The sequence below is a fragment of the Quercus lobata genome, chromosome 5, assembly GCF_001633185.2.
Source record: "Quercus lobata isolate SW786 chromosome 5, ValleyOak3.0 Primary Assembly, whole genome shotgun sequence".
In the NCBI taxonomy this organism is placed as follows: domain Eukaryota; kingdom Viridiplantae; phylum Streptophyta; class Magnoliopsida; order Fagales; family Fagaceae; genus Quercus; species Quercus lobata.
Genome location: NC_044908.1, coordinates 86314325 through 86334835, shown reverse-complemented (window position 1 = coordinate 86334835; position 20511 = coordinate 86314325). Strand labels below are relative to the sequence as shown.

The 20511-nt window shown below is 31.7% G+C and overlaps 1 long non-coding RNA gene across 2 annotated transcripts; it reads left to right on the top strand.

Moving 5' to 3' along the window:
• Window positions 1-14959: 14959 nt before the first annotated feature.
• LOC115992545 lies at window positions 14960-19658 on the top strand. 2 transcript variants are annotated; one of them, XR_004092550.1, is made up of 3 exons: window positions 14960-15635; window positions 16723-16831; window positions 19360-19658. It is a non-coding gene; the product is annotated as an uncharacterized LOC115992545 (long non-coding RNA). The 2 variants fall into 2 exon arrangements; XR_004092551.1 differs by lacking the exon at window positions 19360-19658 and adding an exon at window positions 18016-18093.
• The last annotated feature ends 853 nt before the right edge of the window (window positions 19659-20511 follow it).

Here is a 20511-nt window from a genome sequence, read left to right as displayed (position 1 = left end):
AACAATTGAAAATTGTTCATCTTGGATTGCTCTGTTTTAAAAGCCTTAAATCTCAAATCTCCATGCTCCTTTGCACAAAATTTCGAATCTGGCATAGCTAGCCACTAGCCTTCTATATAAGCATAAAGCACTGTGCATTTGCTGCATGCATACCTAATCAAAAGTTTGTTTAGGACTATGCGATTTGCCGCATGTATACATAATCAAATGTTTTCAATCTTTTACTTTTAAAAAAATACATAAGCAAATGTAATTTTTTTTTATTATTTCAAAGTAAAACAGAAAAGGTTTTAATCCACTTAATTTTATGCTTTATTATTATTATTATTATTTTTTATGGAAAATGTTTATCTCCAAACTAGTTTGGAGGAATCTTTCTCCAACTCCTATGTGATGGTTGAAAAGAAAATTCATGTATAGTTTTAGACTTTTAATCGCATAAATTTTTTAAAAAGTCATGTGAGTTTTTTAAATAATATACATGGATAATGTTATAAATTGAAAGTAGTTGGTTGGGGGATATTCTTTCAAACTAGTTAAGAGGTAAACTTTGTTGTAATTATTGAATTATCTTATAAGCTTTTTTTCCTTCAAAAAACATAACATTTTAAAAATGCAATTTGGATTATCCGTTAGCCTCTCTCCTCTCCATCGTAGAGTATGATGATGAAAGAAAAATGTTTGACTCCAAACTGCTATGGAATTGTAAAATCTATATTTTTAGGTTGGCAACCATGAACAAATTGTAAATGTTAGAACTTAGTTTGTTTAGTCTAGAAATATTCAGTTAAACAAGAAAAATGAAGTTCAGCATAGTTGAAGACTTAAGAAATCAGAAAAATTGAAGTGCAAATAAATTACACTTATCTCGACTAATCGAGATGCACATCTTGACTGATCGAGAGTCCTGCAGATTCTAGATCTGGTTTTCTTCTCAACCATTTGATCTAGGATTTTAATGGATCTTAAGTATATATAAATATAAACCCTAGAGCATGTTTTTCCATATTCAAGAGGGCAGTATTATGTACACAAATCTAGAAAATTTCCACACCCTTTTGGAGTTACAACTGAAAACCTTATGCAAACAATAGATCCAATCATAAAGCAAAGTTGCTGCATTTAGTTAATCATAGTTGTTGATCTAAATCTTTGAGTGGAGATCTCAAGTCACAAACTGGAAAGTTTGTGTTGTTGATCCAAATCTTTGAGTGGAGATCTTAGAGTCACAAATATGGGAGTTTGTGTGCAACAATTTCACAGTAGAAAAGTCCGTGGATTCGGAGTTATGTGTGGTCATACTAGTAAGTACTATATGAGATAGCAATAGATTTAGAGTTAAGTCTATTGTATAAACTTTGATTCTATTCGTGAAATATTGCCTTGAGGATTGTTTAAGTTAAATCATCTCTAAGTTTTTACTTTGAAACTATAGTTTCAAAAGTTTTCGTGGGTCATCATTCTTGGTGTTCATGTGATTTATATCTTTGTGATGTTTATTTGATTTAGATCTTTTGCATAATTAATCTAATTAACTATTTGATTAAAAGTTGATTAAATATGAGATAACTGGGGTCTTAAATCCTAACAGGAATTATCTTTTGCAACTCATTACTTGATGATTTATAAAACTATTTATATGTATTATTTAAATAAGCTACACAACTTATTTAAAAAATTATCTAACTAAAACTACACATGAATATAATATTTTTAATTGTCACATAATAAATTATAACAAAATAACTCCAAATTTTTTTGGAATCAAACCTTTTGGCCTTGAAAGCAATAATTTGCTCTTATCATCTTTGATTAGACATGGCAAAATAGGTTAGAATTTTCTTACTCGACCCGACCCAACCTGAACCCAATTTTTTTGACTCGAAGCAAAAACAAGTTGAATCGTGACTTGACCTGTGATTTTAGAAGGTCAACCCAACCCAACTCATGACTCGACCTATGACCCAAACCATTTTTAATATTTTTTGGTAAAAAAATAATAAAATTAAGGCAATATTGGTTTAATTGTTTATTATAAGCTTTAAGGAAACAATTGAGACATTTACATAATCATATGTAAATGAATTGAAAGATGAATGATTGAGCATTTTGTAATGAGTAAAGATTTTTAGGTTCAAATAGCAAAGTACATGCTAAGATAATCTGGTTATAGTAGAGTTAAAAACATAGATTTAAAATTGTAGACATGTGTGAGAAACATTCATAAGTGTGAAAATAGTGAAGCCAAAGTATCATATTAGCATCATATTAGCATAAATTATGAATGCTTGGACCTATTTTTTAACAATTTATGTCCAAAATAAACGGCTTTTCAAAATAAATATGATATTTCCTAAAGTGTGTGTTGCTTACAATGATATGATATTCATAAAAGAGATAATATATAAATAAGTAAACAATCAAACTTTAATGTATATTCTCAAATTGAAATAAAGTGCCAACCACAGTTGATAATATATTATAAAATTAATTTTCAAGATTTTAAATTTCTTATATATTTTTATTATTTGTCAAATGACTTATCCAATCAGTCATTTGTAATTTTGTTTTATATTTTGGGATGTTAATGTTGGAAAATTTGGTTTTGTATCTCATACAAAACACACAGCGAAAGCAACAAACATGGATCTATTTCATTCATGATTGATAACATGCACTCTGTAAATTTCGGAATTTAAGAACAAGATAGCGTATCTTGGTGTGGTGAAATTCAAAGCAAAAGACTAGAAGAACTTGGGAACACTTTTAATCTTCACTCCAATTCCACTTTACGCCCAAGAAGTATGGTTTTTCAATCAGTTTCCAAGGGAGAATAATTGAGTGGCTTCACTCACACATACACACCATTTCACAATGATGTCTCTCTTAAAATAAAATTTTGTATGTTTCTCTCTTTATAACTAACTGATTATCTAATTGGGTTGGCCTATTAGGCCTTTCCAAATGGGCTTTAGTCTGTGGTTTGGAGTGAGACCAAAAAGGACCAATAAGACACTAGCTCCAATGGGTCTTGGGCTTTTCTGTTAACTCTTGATAAGTCCAAAGTTACCATTAATTATATTTAATACCACTATATAAATATAATTGCACTCTAGGACCTATTAATAAATTATATCCCAAGACTTTACTATACATGCAACCCCTTTATAAAATATTCATAGTAATATAAAGTCACTTTGAAGATTACTACATTTTAATTCTTGTGTACCCGGTTTAATCCTCTAAGTTATTCATTATATATTTATGAAATCCAATTTCATACCCAGTTTAATCTTTTAAGTTATTCATCATATATTTATGAAATATAATTTCATAAATATATATACTTTAGTAACTCCTTATTAAAGTGGTTAAGCCTAACACTCTGAATAACCAAACCCATTAAATTTATCTCAAGGGAATATTTTATATCTCCGTTAAGAGATTATTAATTCCATCTTGAGAATACATGCTCCATCAACACTAAATGTGGCTGTCCAACATACTGAGGTTTTGATCGTGACTTTAGATCTTACTCCTGATATATCAAAGTAACCTACATTTCATGATTATGTCCATTATCCTCTCAGGATTAGTTGATGCAAATAGAAGTCGTAAGATTTATTATTCATTTGACAGTCGATAAGAAAATAGTAAATCTCACAACGGTCCAGTTTGATATGTCTTAACTCTTAAAACATATCAACATACCAACTAGAAGTCTTCACTTCCATGATCAAGACAAATCATCTTAGTTGATATGTTATAGTCTTCACAGATGAAATGCCCAATTTCATCATCGACTACGAATTATAATTCTAAGTTTACAAAGAACTTGTGATTTATATCTTTTGTGACTTTTCACATAAATCACATATTATGTATCTCATGGAATATATAATAATGTCCAAATATTCATGTTACCATTATTTTAGATAATAATAAAACAACTTTATTAATTACAACATTAAGTCATACATAATGTCATACATAGCATCATACAATAAAATTTAAGGGCACACATCTTAAGAGTTGATATTATGTAGAAATAAAACTTGTGTATTTGTTTTACTTATCTTTGTGCTATTTAGTTTTAGTTAGCAATATTGGGATTTCGTATAATTTTAAAATTATTGAATAAGTATTAATAAGTTTAACTAAGTTCATTCTTGATATAAGTGATGAATTCAAAGTAATGCATTTTACATTAAGTAATTTGTTGCATGACTTTCCAAATGGCAAATTCATATTGTTTTCTTTATAAAAAAAAGAAAATTCATGTGAAAAATATGGGTTAACTCGACCTGACCTGACCCGACCCACAATTTGATTGACCTAAACCCTTTTTTAACCCATTTAAAATGACTTGTTTTTTACTCATAACCCTTTTGATCTACAACCCGATTGACCTAACTTGGCCCACAGTTTGCCATGTCTATCTTTGATGACTTGAGATTCCTTCTTAAAGAAAGACTTTAGAAGAGGCTCTTATCATGTTTGGGTCGTCAGCTTTTGTTACTCATTCGGATTTTTTTGCTTTAACCTTTGGTCATTAGCTTTCATTATTCTTCCGAATTTTTCTACTCCGAATTTCGGTCGTTAGCTTTTGTACTTGTCTGACTATTGCTGTACATTCAAACTTTGTTGGTAAGTCACGTTAACCTTTCTCTATTGCCTTTTCTAGATAGTGCCCATAAAATCAGACAAGTAGAGTGGACTTAGTTTTATTTCGTAATTGTAGGTGTAAGATTGAGTGAGTTCGGGTCCACCAAAAGCCCTTCATCATCCAAACATAGAAAATTGGACGATATAGGGTTGCCTCCAAGTGTGAGCATAGATTTGCTTGACGACATTCTATCTTTAGAGTTGTCTCATACTAGCCTATCTAGAGATGAGTCAAGGGAGGACTTGTCTGATGCTGAGTCTTTTGAGTTTAGTTCAGAAGTTGGGTTGTCAGGCTCTGCTTCAATGAGTGGAGATGATGATTCTTCTTTGTCTGAGGGCCCTGATTGTCCCTTTACCTTGCCTGATGATTGGGGGGTGAACAAGCATTGTTCTTCCTTTTTTGCTAAGAGGTTACTTAAGATATAGACTGAATTTTGGATCCCCCACAATGTTGCTACTAGGTTGGCCAAGGTTGGAGAAAAGTGTTACTCCTATGATGGTGAGGGTGTTGGATTTTATGAGGCTTCTTTTACAAGTGGGTGGAGGCTCCCATTGAATCACCTTACTAGGATGTTGTTACAGAGGTTAGGCATAGCAATATCTCAATTGGCACCTAACTCTAGGCGTACTTTTATGGGGGCCCAAGTACTATAGGGAATCATGAGTGTAGGTCAAGAAACTCTTTCCTTGAATGAGTTTCTATATTGCCACAAACCTGTTCGAGTCCCTAAAGTTAAGGCGATATATTACTTTAAGTGTAGGAAAGAAGAGCGTAAGCTAGTCATCGAGGTTCCATCTTTCAATAGGGATTGGAAGAGGAAATTTTTCTTTGTTAATGGTTCCAACTGGGTATGTAGTCCTGTGGAAGTTGGTGGCATGCAGCCCATAGATTCTACTTGGGCAGTGTTGCCAAAGTTTGGTGAGTCGTCAATCTAGCTTGCTTGTCTGCGTTTTCTTTTTAGAATATTATCTAACTTGTTTTTGGTCATAGTAGATAATATTCACAAGTATTGTTTTGGACCTATTCCCTCTGCAGTTGCTCGTCACCATGAAAGAATATCTCACAGATGTAAATACTTCTTTCTTCACTCATTTGTTTCTCTTTAACTGCCTTGGCTGACGAGTACTTTGCAGAGATAGAGGTGGATGCCGCAAAAAAGAACAAGAATGTCCAGAAGGCAACTGCCCTTGCTCGATCTATGATTTCAAAATTTTTATATCTGAAATCCAGCCCAAGCTTGTGTGTATGTGTAGGGTTTCATTTTCACAATCAGAAACATATATAAGGCCTATTTTAAAAGCTGTCACACACGGAAAAGGTGACCTAGTGTTTTATTCTCTCTGCAAAAAGCTACTACATTTGTACGTCATAGGGTTTTGTGACTGGACCCTCTTGATCTTCATTGTTGATGAAGTAAAGAATTATGCAGCCAACAACAACTCATCAAGTTGATAGAGTTAGTCACATACTGGGATCCATGCATAGGATTAGTCACAAATTGGAGGTTTGTGCATCAAAGGAAAGAAGGCTACTACAACATCAAGTCCAATTAAGTATTGGAGTGAAGGTTCAACTGTAAGTTGATATTTTGGGATAAGCCAAGGGTAGTTGGGAAGATTCCTTATACTTGTAATCGCTTGATTGTTGATTAGTGGACTCTTGGAAATGGTGACCTTAAAATCACCCGGTGAGGTTTTTTCCCAATATATATAAAATCACTGTCAAATTTATTTTCTATTGCACTTAAATTAATTGGTGATTTGTTTATGCTTCCACATTATTGCATGCAAATTAAACTTAATTAATTAACTTGAATAATTAATTAATTGGGTCAAGCCATTCTTATACCAACAACGTATATCGTATTTTTCACTTCTTCCCTTTTGCTACTAAAGCAAGGCACAAGGATAACTTTTTTGAATCCATGCTCACTGATTACTTAAGCTAGGAATTTGTCATGGCTATCTAGCTTCTTCTTCTTCTTTTTTTAGAAGGGCTATCTAGCTAATTTGCTTCATCACAATTGAATTTAAATGTAAATGATCATTGTAGGTGTAACGGTGCCTTTCTTTTAAAGTAGATTATTACAGTCTTATCATTTAGTAATCCTTTTTATAAGGTAAAATGTGGTTCTAAGTGAATTATATCAGGATTTACATTTTTTTAAGACTTTATTAAAAAGAATACATTCTTTTAGACTAGTGAAAAGTTCAATTTTTACCGTGAAGTGATGGCGGTTGTTTTATAGTCCAGTGACATTCAATCAACCCTTCTTATGAGTTTAGTTTTGGCTGTCGAATACTCCGAAAAGATAAAAATAAAAAATCTTTATAACGAGATGTAACATCTCAATAACATTTTTTCTCAAAAAAAAAAAAAAAAAAAAAAAATCTCTATAACATTAGAAAAATACTATTTTATTAGTTTTAAAAAATGGGAAAGTAGTTGGAGTTTTATCATTTTCTACTTCGACTTGAATTTAATTATAGTGGTAGTTGTATTTTCATGGCCTTTGAAATGTCAATTTCACTTACAGCTAAGGTGCAATTTTAATTAGGAATAGCCCTCATGTATCTTTAACACCCAACTTTTGGTAAAAAAAAAAAAAAAAAATACATCCAACGTTGATTAAAAACTTAAAATGGAAGTTGTTCTCATGGCCGATACAAGTATCTGATTAGGGTTTTTTTTTTTTTTTTTTTTTTTTTTTTTTTTTTGTGGGTAATTTCATTATATATAGACTTAAAAGACAATTAAAATTAATTGGTACTTTGTTTATGTTTATAACTAAGACGTTTAAGGTTAGACCATTTTGTAAGTAATAATGTTGTAAGTCTTGTCTTTTCATTCCCTCATTGCCCATTTCCTGTGTCCTCTGTCTATATTATTTATTAAAAAAAAAAAGATAAGGAGTTTAAAATACCATATTGGTTAGTTAGTGAGTAAGTCTTCGATTTATAAGTGTTGCTAGTACTTACAAAAGTTAGGCCCTTTTGTAAGTTTTTGTTAGTGCTATTGTTGTAAGTCTTGGCTTCTCATTTCCTTCTTCCTCATCCACTATGTCAGCAGGTTCTACATTATTTTTATAAGCTTGACCCTTTTGTCATTAGATTGTTCAAGAGAGAGAGAGAAAGAAAGATATGATATAGTCATAGATTCCAATCGGGAATTTTGATCCAGCCTGATTCTAATTATAATTTTTGTTTTTTTTTTTCTTAAAAAAAAAATTACAAATGGCAGCCCAACAGGCCATATTGTTAGACAAAAATAAAATCCCAAGTTCCCAACGAAAAAAGTTCAAAGAAGAATTTTTCATACAATCTCGTAATATTAAACCCTGCATCCTAATATTTTCATAAGGATAAAAGGACCTACTTTGTTGAGACTCAATTTTTTCATCAGTGTAATCATACATACAGGCTCAATAGTGATGGCTGAGGCCCAATACTTATGCTACGCGGCAGCTATTTATATTTTAAAAGCCCACAGAAAATACAGCACAAATAGGACCCCAAGTCAGTTACTCATGGATTTTAAGGGCCTAAAAGCCGAAAATAAAAAAGACTGAATGGGCTCCATGCCTATTATTACGGCAAGATGGATCATTGAGCCGCAACCAAAAATATCAAGTAAATGTGATTCGACAAAGAATAGTGCAAGAACTGATATTTGATTGGTTACACCACTAGTTAACCAAGGCTTTTCTTTTCTTTTAATTTTAATTTTAATATGATTTGTAACTACTGGCATATTCTCTATAGTGATTATTCTTCTTACCATTAAGTTAAGACAATAAATGATTTTTCTGAGCTTGAGATAGACACGATTCGAATTAGTCTTTAAATCACCTTTTAAACCGTAATGTACAATTAGCATGTTATGTCCAAAACCTTGAGACACAATTAAGTATATTGCCCTTCTTTAGTGTCCAAAAAGCAAACTAAATGGGCTATATAAAGCTTAAATTCCACATTCAGTATAAAGTCTAGAACTAGCCCATAAACTTCTACCGTCCTAAAATTTCTGGTAAATTTCTAGAAAAACACGTGAAAGAAGAATACAATGTGCAAAATAAAAACAATTTATTTAGGTTGTGTTTACTGTTTAGTTCGATGGAAAATATTCAAGTTTTTGGTTGCATTCTTGAAAAATTATCCAAAATATATTTTTTAGTGTTTGGTAACATTCTTTTAAATTCTATGGTACACATACTTTTTACTACTTTTTCATATTTTCTCATCTTCCAAGCACATATATAATAAGAAACGGAAAAATTTTATATTAAAAAAAAATTGTGATCGAGGACTGGTGGTAAGTCAACAACCTATAGTGGTTTCATTTTTTAATGATTGCACAATTTCTTGATAAGTAATGAGTTTTATTAGAAAAACAATTAGAATTCATCTAGTACACAGGAAGTATACTAGATGAACATGACAGCTAAGCCATTTGAACAAAGTTCTTAGGAAGTGCAATTCAGATGTGGAATTTTTCCCCCACATCCTTCAAAGTTTCTTGCATTTCTTCCCCTTTAGATGCACTGCCAACAAGGTGGTAAGTCAACAACCTTGCCAAGCATCACCTTTGGACCCCAAAAAGAGCAAAAACCATATCCCACATCTCCCTTGCAACAGAACAATGCAGCATCAAGTGATCCATATCGTTCATTTAGAGACAACAAGTGTTTGGGAAGGTTATCAGTTTTGGTTGTGAGAGACAACTAGTGTTGTTTATGAGGTTTTCATTGAGTGCAGTTATATAATCCATATCGTTCATAATGGATTTAAATTGGTGTTTTCTATAGATGTAGGCAAGGAGTTGGTTGAACAATGCTGAACCTTTCTTTTCGTTCGGATGTTTTGATTACTTATTCTTACTAATACCTTTCTGCGAGCCTTGTGTTAGGTTCTAAAGTCTTAGGATTTTATGTATTTAGAACTCTAATTTGTATTGTTGGCAAACCATGATCAAAATAATGTGTTTAGAAGTGTTTAAGTCTAGCTCAAAGTTGTGCGTCTATGTAAAGTTGGAATCGAGTTAAAGCAGGAAAGGATTGTGCCTTTCGGCCTGGCTCGATCGATCGAAACTCGGGTAAAATGTTTTTCTGTAGATTCGTCCAACTCAGCCCTAAGTGTTTTAAAACATTTTTAGGGTTTCTTATTTGTCCTAAATATAAAAGGCAAACCCTAGCCACGTTTTAGTGTTGCTCATATTTGAGGTTTGTGTAAATCTCTTGTGAGACCTAGAAGAGCTTTCTTTTACACAAACTTAGGGTTTTCAAGGAGAAGATTTATCTACACCTTGATGATCAATTCAGTTGCTGCCATTGAAGCTTAAAGAAAACACAAGCGGGTGTGCTTATAGCTGGTGGAGAATCCAAGAAAGAAAGAGTCCGTGGATTTGGAGTTTGCACGTGGTCGTGTCAGTAAGTTCTACTGGTGGGTAGCAATAAGAAGTCGAGCATGGGGGCTTGTAAGTCTTATTGTATGAACTTCGATTTTTTCTAGTGGATTTGCTTTTTACCTTGAGGATAGCTAGGTTAAATCCTCCCCAGGTTTTTTACCGGTTTGGTTTTCCTGGATTATCATATCGTTGTGTTATTTATTTTCCGCTGCTTTGCATGATTTGATCTTTTATATTGTGATAACCTAGACTTGTTTAATTGGACTAAGTAACAACTTGGCTAATTACCTAGGTTTAATCAATTGTTTTAAGGGGTCTAAAAACCAACAAGTGGTATCAGAGCGGGTTGCTCTTTTGTTTTAGATCTTTTGATCTAAGAGCTGATCCTTGACCCCTGTTATCATGGATAATTTGAAGTATCTTTCTTATCATGTTTTTGCTCATATTTCTGCTCATGCTTCTGTTGATTTTATTGATGCCTATGAAACTCTTCGTAAGGAATTATTGAAATCTATGAAAATTGTTAAGAAATTTAAGGAAGAGTTAAAATTGGCTAATCTTGAAAAAGAGGAATTGATTGTTCGATTCGATGAATCTAATAAAAAGAATGAATTTTTGAGAAATCAAATTTCCTCTCAAGATGAGAAGATGAAAAGCTTGGAACAAGAGTTAGTTGAATCTAAAGCTAAAATTGAAAATTTGACTAGTACCAAGCCTGTTGTTGATAACAGAGGTGTTTCTGTTTCTCTTAAGCCTAAAACTGAAAAAGTTTATATCCCTCCTTTTAAGAGGAATAATAAAGAAAAGGCTTATTTTGCTATGTTAGGCAAAGGTAAAGTTCTGATGTAGACATTGAAGTTTCTAAACCTAAGTCTAAACCTACTGTTAAAGAGCATAATAAATTTGTTTTTGTGCCTACCTATCACCTTTGTGGTGTTGTTGGTCATATTAGACCAAATTGTTCTTTGTTAAGGCAAAAACCAAAATTTGAGACTAGACTTGTTGTTAGGAATACTGATGTTCCTAAATTTGTTCCTGTTTGTCACTTTTGTGGTGTCTCCGGTCACATTCGTCCTAATTGTCATAAACTGAAATTTAAGCATTCTATGTTTCAATCTAGGATTTGTGATGATATTTCTGCTGCCATAAGTCCATATAAATTGTTTCATATTATTTTGAAAAATTTAAGCTTCTTGGCTTGTGAAAGGAATTTGCAGGATTTTAGTATTTCTCAGAAGATTGGTGTAATCCCTCAAATACACTCTGCTTCTCATGGATTTTCACTTACAAAGCCGAAGACTCGTGCTATATGGGTGAGAAAAAATTCTCTAAGGTGAGTGTTGCTGACTTGTCCTTGATTTAATTCTTTCAATTGTTTATGGACATGTCTTGTTTTTGTTTTTGGTTGTTTTGTTTCTTTTAGAATTTTTTTATTTAATAAAAAAAAATCCAAAAACATTGAAAATTTTCAAAAAGACAAAAATATTTTAGTTTGTATCTAGTTTTATTTTTCTTGAGGATTACATGAGTTATGATATCTCTCTCTTGATTTAGAACATGCTTGACATTGTGGAGAAACTTGAATAGTATGTGTTATATAAGTGCTAAGCTATTTTTGATTTTGTATGAGTATGTACTAGTTTGTACATGTACTCATGGGTTAATTAAGAAATTGATATTTCTTATTTATGTACCCTCTATAGCTTAGTTAAGCACTGTTATGCATTGCATTTGCATTGTTCATTTAGCATAATGTGTGCTTTTTGTTTTTTGTCATAAATTTTTTTAAACCAAAAATACTTTTGTGTTTTGTATTTCACATCTTGAATTTATAATCAACGATTGGCCATATTATCTTTACATAACAATTTTATGTACCTTATTTAGCTTTGATGAGCTTACGTATTGCACTTTACTAGTTGAAACTTTGTAGTGCATGTTGTGTGGGAAAGATGTTTATGGTTTTGATCACTCTGTCTTAATCTTGAAGTCATATGTTTTTGAATGTTGGACTTGAACTTTTAGAGAAAGGCATAAATAACCATCTCACCACTGTTCACTAGCCAATCATGAACACCTTAGTGCATATCATAAGATTTTGGGTTCGAGAAAGTGTAGCACATGCACAAAAAGAACATAAGGTGAAGCCTCGGTTTAAATTGCTTAATACTCAAAATTGGTGTGTACTATTAGGCTTGATGCCAAACTCATATGACTTAAAATTGGTATGTATATTATGAGGCATAATTTCAAGAAATTTACATGATTGCAAGCTTATGATCTAGGAGATGTGGGAGTTATATGATGTAACTCTTTAGGTGATAGTAACTCTTTAGGTGATAGTCTCTTTTAAATTCTATGTGATGAATTTTGAAGACATTGTGATTGATTTTTATTTACATATCACCTCACATGTATCTCAAGCTTTTGCTAGTTGCACACACTACACAAGTTACTCTTTGCTAAACTTGGTACATTATATTGTGTGTGATCTTGTTGTGGCCATCCAAGATTAAAGTTCCTTGATTTTGATACAAAATGTACTTAATGTTTGAGTTTTTGAAGACAAATTGATTGAAAAACTTGTTTTTGGAAGATTTGGGTTGAATTCAAGTTTTTTTTTTTTTTTTAAAAAACCTTTTAATCTCATACTCATGCATTTCATTCATGAAATATTGTGCTTTGAGGAGTTTCTGCATTTGCTCTGTTTTTTCAAAAAATTGATTTTTCCATACATCATTTATGTTTAGGATTCACATGCATTGCATTGTTTTTGTATCCATCTTGCAATTTTGCAGTCATACCTCTCATTGTTTTCACACATAACATGCATACACTTTGCTACATTGGGTACTCAACTTGATTTAAAAATTGATTGATTAATTTTTGAGTTACGTATTTTCTAGTATATGCTATTTTTATGTGTACATTGTAGAAAATTATTTTCTTAAGAGTTATGATGGATAATCAATATGCAAATATTTTCTCTACTCATGCAACTGTTTATGGGTCACATAGTGCCATGTTTGCATTTTATTGAAAGAGAGAATATTTTTTCTTCACATGTATCCTCAACTTAGTTTTTTTTTAAAACTTGGTTTGTGTTTTTTTATTTATCCTCACCCCCTTTATTTTTCCCCAAAACTGTTTTTCCTAAAACTTGTTGTGTTTTTCCTATCTAATCTAATCTATATATAAAATAATAGGTGAAGCAGAGAGAGTGTGAAATTGAATTCCAAATTAGAACTATAATTTTGTGCCATGTGTCTAGAATCTGAAATTGAAATTGAATTTTGCATCATGTGGTTAAATGTATGTGGGCTCATTCTCATTAAAACCACTTCTATGTATCGGGTCAAGTGAGTTACTGTGCTAATTAAGTTTTTTCTTGATTTTGTAGTCAAACGTGAAAACCAAAAAGATTAGTATCGGTGATAAGAACTTGGTTTAGGTACATTGCATAATTTCCAAAAAGATAGCAAAGCCAGAGTTTGCATCTTTTTTAGAAATTGCTTACAAAGTTTGCATCTTTACATTTGCACTAAGTTTCGGATTAAGGTGCTTTCTTCTTAGTTCTGACATTGAGTTTTGTTTACTATTCACTTACAAAGTTTGCATCTTTACATTTGTTATAAATTGCTAATATGTGATTAGATGCACATTATGCCTAAAATTCACTATCCTTATATTTGGCTTTTTGTTCAGGTTTGGCACCTATAACAATGAAGAAAGCACTGCTGTGGACCGATGGATGATACTTTTTGCAGGCTGCAAAGGAACTTAGTGATCAATGGAATCTCACGCGAATTGGAGAGGACCCGACTGTAGATGTCTAGATGGCAGATTTGAGTCACTATGTTTTTAAAATGTTCAATAAAGGTAAAGGTTATGAACTATGTAAATTTTCCGGAGAGAGATTTATTATTCTATATTTACGCAAGTTTGGTCGCCTTCTTGGAGTGGATCACTCCACCTTGTCTTTCTATTGGAATTTTTTATTCAAATTGTTACAATTTAATTCGAAATTTTATTTGAATTTTCCTATTGTTATTACTATCATATATTATCATTCCAATTGTTCAATTAGAATCTGAAATTGGAGTCCAATTTTACTATACACGTGTACAATCTAATTATTTTTAATTTTGCTGTCATGTGCAGAAGCCAATGAGATGAAATTAATAACACATTAAACACTCATACTTTGGGAATCGGTAGTACCAATCTAAATCCATTGGACCTGCTTCGTGATAATACAACTATGAAGGATGTATAAAAACATGCACAAACCCCTCTCTCTATAAAAAGAGATTGGAGAGAATTTCTTTTATCAGCCATGGAACTTCAGAGGTTTTTTCTTCACAAAATGCCCATCATGTTACAAAATGACCATCGTAAAACTACAAAATGAGTACAACTCTGAGGGTTTTTTTTTTTTTTTTAATTTTAAAATTTTTTAAGTTGTGAAAATTTCAATCACCAATAGAGATTGAAGATTCAAAAGCGTGAATGGATCTTTTGGATAAACATTGTCACCAAGGTTCATCTTTCTGTGTAAAATATATATACTGCTAAGTTTTGTTAATGAAATTTTCTGGTTAATAATATGAATTTAAACTTAACTGAGCCTTTTAAACATGAATAAACTCATGATTAATAATATATCCATTCCCGTGCGGTAGCACGAGGCTACATACTAGTACTATATATAAAAGCAGAAGCCTTTAAGAAGATGCTGCCACGTTAGGAAAAATGACCTCTTAAAATGCTGACACGTATAAATTAAAAAATGATAAATTATGTTATTTGGGAATGTTACACCACCATTTAAAACTATCTCATTATAAATAACAAAAAATAACCGGTTAAAATTAAGTGTACACGGAAACAGAAATAGAGAGGCGATGAGGACACAGAGAAAGAAGCAGAAAAAGGGGTAGGCGATGAAATGCGACATGGAGAAAGAAACAGAGAAAGAGGCAGAGTTCCTGGAAAAATGGCCATCTAAAATTCTGCGACGCTCCTAGAAAGGGAAAGCGCAAAAAAAACCTCAAAAACTTATAAACACCATTCAAGCAGTGCGAAGACTTAAAAACATCAAGCGGTGCAGTCATTTGGCCAAACGCACGCATACAAATACAGAACCCCTCCCTCCATTGTTTTAGATGTTCATTCTAACTTCTCTTACCAATTTCCCTTCCCTTTTTCACTGCTTTGTTCGTTCTCTGCCCTGTCACTTTTCTACCGCCAGACTTAGACCACCGGAACGGCAAACTTGCTTGCTCTTCTCAAAAAAAAAAAAAAAAAGACTTGCTGTACGGAGAAAGAGGAAGAGCACAGAGACCGAAAAACCAACCGGTTAAAAACTTAAAATATGAAAAGCCTTGAGATTCAAATGTGGAGAGGGAGAGGCAAAGTTCGTAAGCCGCACCAAGGCTTGCGAGCACCATCAGTTTTCCCGCCTCCAACCGTTTCCTCGCCATACTCAGCCCATCGGAACCGCAAGGACACAAAGATGTAATCCGTAAGGTGCACCGTTACCATCAGGTCATCGGAACTACCACCGGTAAAGTTTTTTTTTTTTTTTTTTTTTTCCCTTATTTCTTAGATATGTGAATGAAATATGACATAGTTTTGGGTAATTTGGTTGGATTGATTTATATTTAGGTATTTGGGCTACATTAGGTTCTGATTTGTATAAGATTAAAGAATAACCTTGCGAGTATTCTCTGTGTTGTCGCCCCTTTTAAGGTATCTCTATTTTTTTTTTTTTTTTAATATTTTTGAGAGAGAGAGGGAGGTAGAGATGGAGGAGTATGAGGAGCTTGACATGGTTAACACAGAAAACATCAACAATGCCAATGGAGCAGTAATGCGTTTTCCTTTTCTTTTATTCGATTTATTCATACCCCTTAACATCAAGCTTTTTGTTTTTTTTAACTAATGCAATCTGATCAAAATTACCCAATCAAACAAAAAGATAGTATTTTGGGACACCCATTCCAAACCAAACTGGCGTACGTTTTCATAAAAATGATTCCAGAGAATAAAAATGGTTTATCTATCTTATTTCACTAATATTGGTATTGGCGTATTGGTACTGAGACAATATTTTAGATTGGTCTATTATTGTTGTTAACCATCAAAATTTTGTTCATGTGGTTGTTTAGGTTTGTGTTGGTAGTAATGGTTGTAATATATGCAACACCAGCCTCCATGAAACCAAGTGTTGTTGTTTCTCTTACACATACACTAGATGTTTGATAAAATTCCTAAGTGATTTTTTATTTATTTATTTATATTTTTTATTCTAGAAGTCATAATACATGCAAATTGATAAGGAAGAAGATAAGTAAGGAATGTGATGTTATGTTATTGATTTAATCAAGGTGAGCTGTATTTGTTGGCCTTCTTTTCTCAATGTAATTTTTTGTGGGATGTAAAAACATGACTGGCTAGGTTGCTTATGCCTCTAGACAATTAAAGAATTTTGAACAAAAATTACCCAACTCATGATTTGGAATTGGCTGCTGTAATTTTTGCTTCGGATCTGATGGGAAAGTATTGAGTGTTAATAATAGGCCTTTGGTTACAAAATTGTACACTTTCAGTTTACTTTTGGCTAATTGTGAAAATAAAAATGGTTAAAGCAGGAGGGAGTGGATGTGGATGACATGAAGAAACGGTTGAAGGAAATGGAGGAAGAAGTGGCTGCACTGCATGAGATGCAAGCCAAGGTCGAATCCCACATGGTTCTGCAAGGTTTTTTTTTCTTTTGTTTTTTTTTTTTTTGGCTTTAATTTCACAATGTCAGAGATTATGATTTTTTTTTTCCATCGATTTAATTTTTATTGAAATTGATTACAAATATAGAAAATGTTAAAGATTGAAGTAATGTTATTATATGGTTTGGAGCATATGCCTCAGATTGGTGTAATGGTTTCAATTTGAATATGGCTGGAAAGAATTTTAGGAAATAATCATGGGTTCTGAGGGTGATAGTCTTTTGGAGTCCCAAAATCCTTATAAAAAATTTAAGGACTATCAATTTTAATTATCTGAGCTATTATATATATATATATATATATATATATATATATAGGTCAACACCTTAAAGAGGGGTGATATGGCAAGTGCCTTTCGCCCAAGTGATATGTTGCTGCAATCACATCTGCTAAACCCAGCAAAAGTGACTTATGCATTGGGTATGAATTTTATGTTTGATACTCTTAGCCTAAGTTTTGTGTATTTGGTCATAAAGTTAAGGGAAATTTTTTTTTTTTTTTTTTTTTTTTTTTTTTTTTTTTTTTAATGAAAAGAAAAAAATTGTGGATGACTCACATTATGAGGATAAGCTTAAGAGATTTAGCACCTCATTTTAGAGAAAAAAAATGGACCACTGTTTAGTTTTAATGGTAAGTTACGCATCCCTCCACCTATAAGGCTATAACTTATAAGGGAAGAAAATGTCAATTGAGATTGAGGCATTGAGCTCATTGGTGTAAATGGATGGCTGTATCACTTTATATCAATGATGATGATGATGATTACATTCACACATATATTGCATTCCATTCTTGAAAATTAATTGAGAATCTGTTTGGTAGTAAGAAAAAAAAAAATGAAACAATTGTTTAAGGAATTGCAATCAGTTCTGAAGGCTCTTTTTTTTTTTTTTTTTTAGATTACATTTTGTTAGCTTACTTTGCTAATCTATGAATTTTGGATTACTTATGATATTTAAATACCATAAAATTTTAGCAAGTTGAGGTGACAAGTAGAGAATCTGATATGCAATCATATGAGAAAATTCAGTAATTCAAGGAGCTCAATTGAGATGATTTCTTTTCAATTTGCGAATGATGAAAGTTTATGATTTACCTAAATTATAGTGTAATATACCAAGTTACTTCAGACATTTTTCTTAATCCTCTCATGCTTTTAAGGTCTATTTTGGAAGAGAATGATGGGTGGCAAAAGCTTATAAATTGAGAGCTCACACACTGAAGAAGCCACAATATCAGGTTATATGTCTTTAGAAAATGTTGATACTTGGTCTTACTATAGTTTGACAGTACTACAATTTGATGGTGGGCATGATATTCTATGTTTATTTCAGACTTTTGGTTGTGCTATAAAGTAATATGTTCACCTTTAGTGCTTCTTTTAGGTACTACTTATCTATTTCATTATGTTATTTACCTCATTCGATGCCTTCTATGTTGTAACGTATCATAAAAAATATTCCAAAGTTATTACTTGAATTCCAAAAGAAAATTACAGTAGTATGGTTTTTAGTAATTTTGTTTAGCAAGTCAATGTCATTAAGTTTTGTGATAGGTTATCTGCAAGATTAGCAAACTCACAATCCTATTATGTAATTCACAACTTAAATCACAAAAGGCATCCATTCATGATTAGAGAATAACTACCAGAGGCACAATTGCAATTTGATTCTTCACACCAACTTGGAGTCTCATTGAGTGTCTCATTTAGAACCTACAGTTTATCATTATATAAGCATTACAAAAAATGTATGCACGCACACACTCTCAAAGAGATGTCATCATTGTCAAAAACATCAGAATAGTTCTCCTTGCATCCTCTCAAAAAGTAATACTTATTTAAGTTATGAAGAATAAATCTATTGAAATGGTGTTAATGGTCATCTTGGATGGATTTTTTGGGAAAATTTCATTGATAATTGAAAAGTTGTTTCTAATGCATATATGTATAATACAATTGGTTAGGTAGATTAGGTAATAATCATTATGAGTTATCTAAAAATGACCATAATGATCATTATTGCTTAGAAGTTAATCAATTTCTAATATACATTTTAGTTGATTTAAGTATCATCAAGATCTATTATTGCTTAAATTCTATGAATTTTTTATGCTTTTAGATAGTGCCGTTTGTATGGATGCTTGACTTTTATACCAATCTTCAATGCCTAATTATAATGATTCTTAGTTATTTAAGTTGAGTACCTCTATTTATCCTAGCCAGGGACTGATGATTTATTACTTAAGGATAGCAACATATTGGTAATTTATTCAAAAATTGACATGCATGATTTACGTTAGACAAGTGTTAGATTTAACAGATGATTGGTCAATTAGGAATAATAACACCAAAGCTGTAGATGGAGTAAGAGTTGCTACTCACACTAGGTGAATATAGCAATAACATTGGTATCTCAACATTTTATAGCAGTAACATGCTTATAGCAGAGTTATTTTTGGGTTTGATTTACTTAAAAGATATGTAACTATAAATCTCTCTCTTAGAAGAAGAAGGATTTCAAATGGGTGTTATGCATGTGGCTGAATGAGCAAGCATACAAGGAGGAAAGCTTTTTTAGACAAACAGCTCAAACTCAACAACAAAAATAAGATGGAATCCAGAATCTCGCCTTTTGTTTAGGGTACTTTCGGCATATATATTTTTCTTTAACATTCATTCTTATTTCATGAAGTCCTTATGTCTCTCATTCTCTTTAGTGAATGATGTGAATGTGATGTACTTTTGTAAAGATTGAATGCTGGAGTTTTCTTTTGGAATGTTTGGAATTATTATGTTGTACATTGAGGTGATTTTGTTTGAATTCTCCCAATATCTCATAAATCTACCATATGTTATTTCTAGAAAACCAAGCAATCTAATTTTATAGAGTAGTGAATATATCCAATCTCATTCCATTAGATCACTACATAATCAATATTTTATTATTTTTAAAGTTTAAACACTATTTTTTTTAATCTTAATCAATATATTAATAATATTATAATAATTGATAATTATACAAAAAATGAAAAAAAACAAAAACAAAAACAAAAAATAAATGTGATTCAACTATTTCTCAATAGATTTTCTTTCTACATGTAAGGTTTTGTTTGTTTTAATGAGTTGATGGTTATGTGTTGTATTTTGAAAATAGGTTAATGAAAAATGCTGTTGAAAAACAATTAAAATGAGGAATGAAAGACATTGCTCCAACTTCTCCACCATAGCCTCAATAAATTGTAAATGGTTTTTTTTAACAATATTTCTAATGTAGTGAATATTTATTCAATTTTTGATGTTATGATTTTAAAGTTGTTACATTGATCTATAATCTGTGTGATCAACAGCCTCATTACGAGGATGTTTCTTTCTCCCCTTTTGGTAATATTCTTGTCTCGGCTAAAGCCATCATAGATTCTAGCTACTATATTTCTTTCTCTCATATTCGTAGGCTTGGTAATTCTATCGGTCACAACCTAGCTAAACATGCTAGACATGTTAGAGGTTTCTTGGTGTAGATGGACAATGTTCCTCCACACCTTCAATCTATACTTTCAATCGATTACAGCTAATTTTTCTTTAATGAAAATTTCATAATGTTCTTTTTTTAAAAAAAAAAAAAACTCCTTCATATCTATCATAAATATTTGCACATA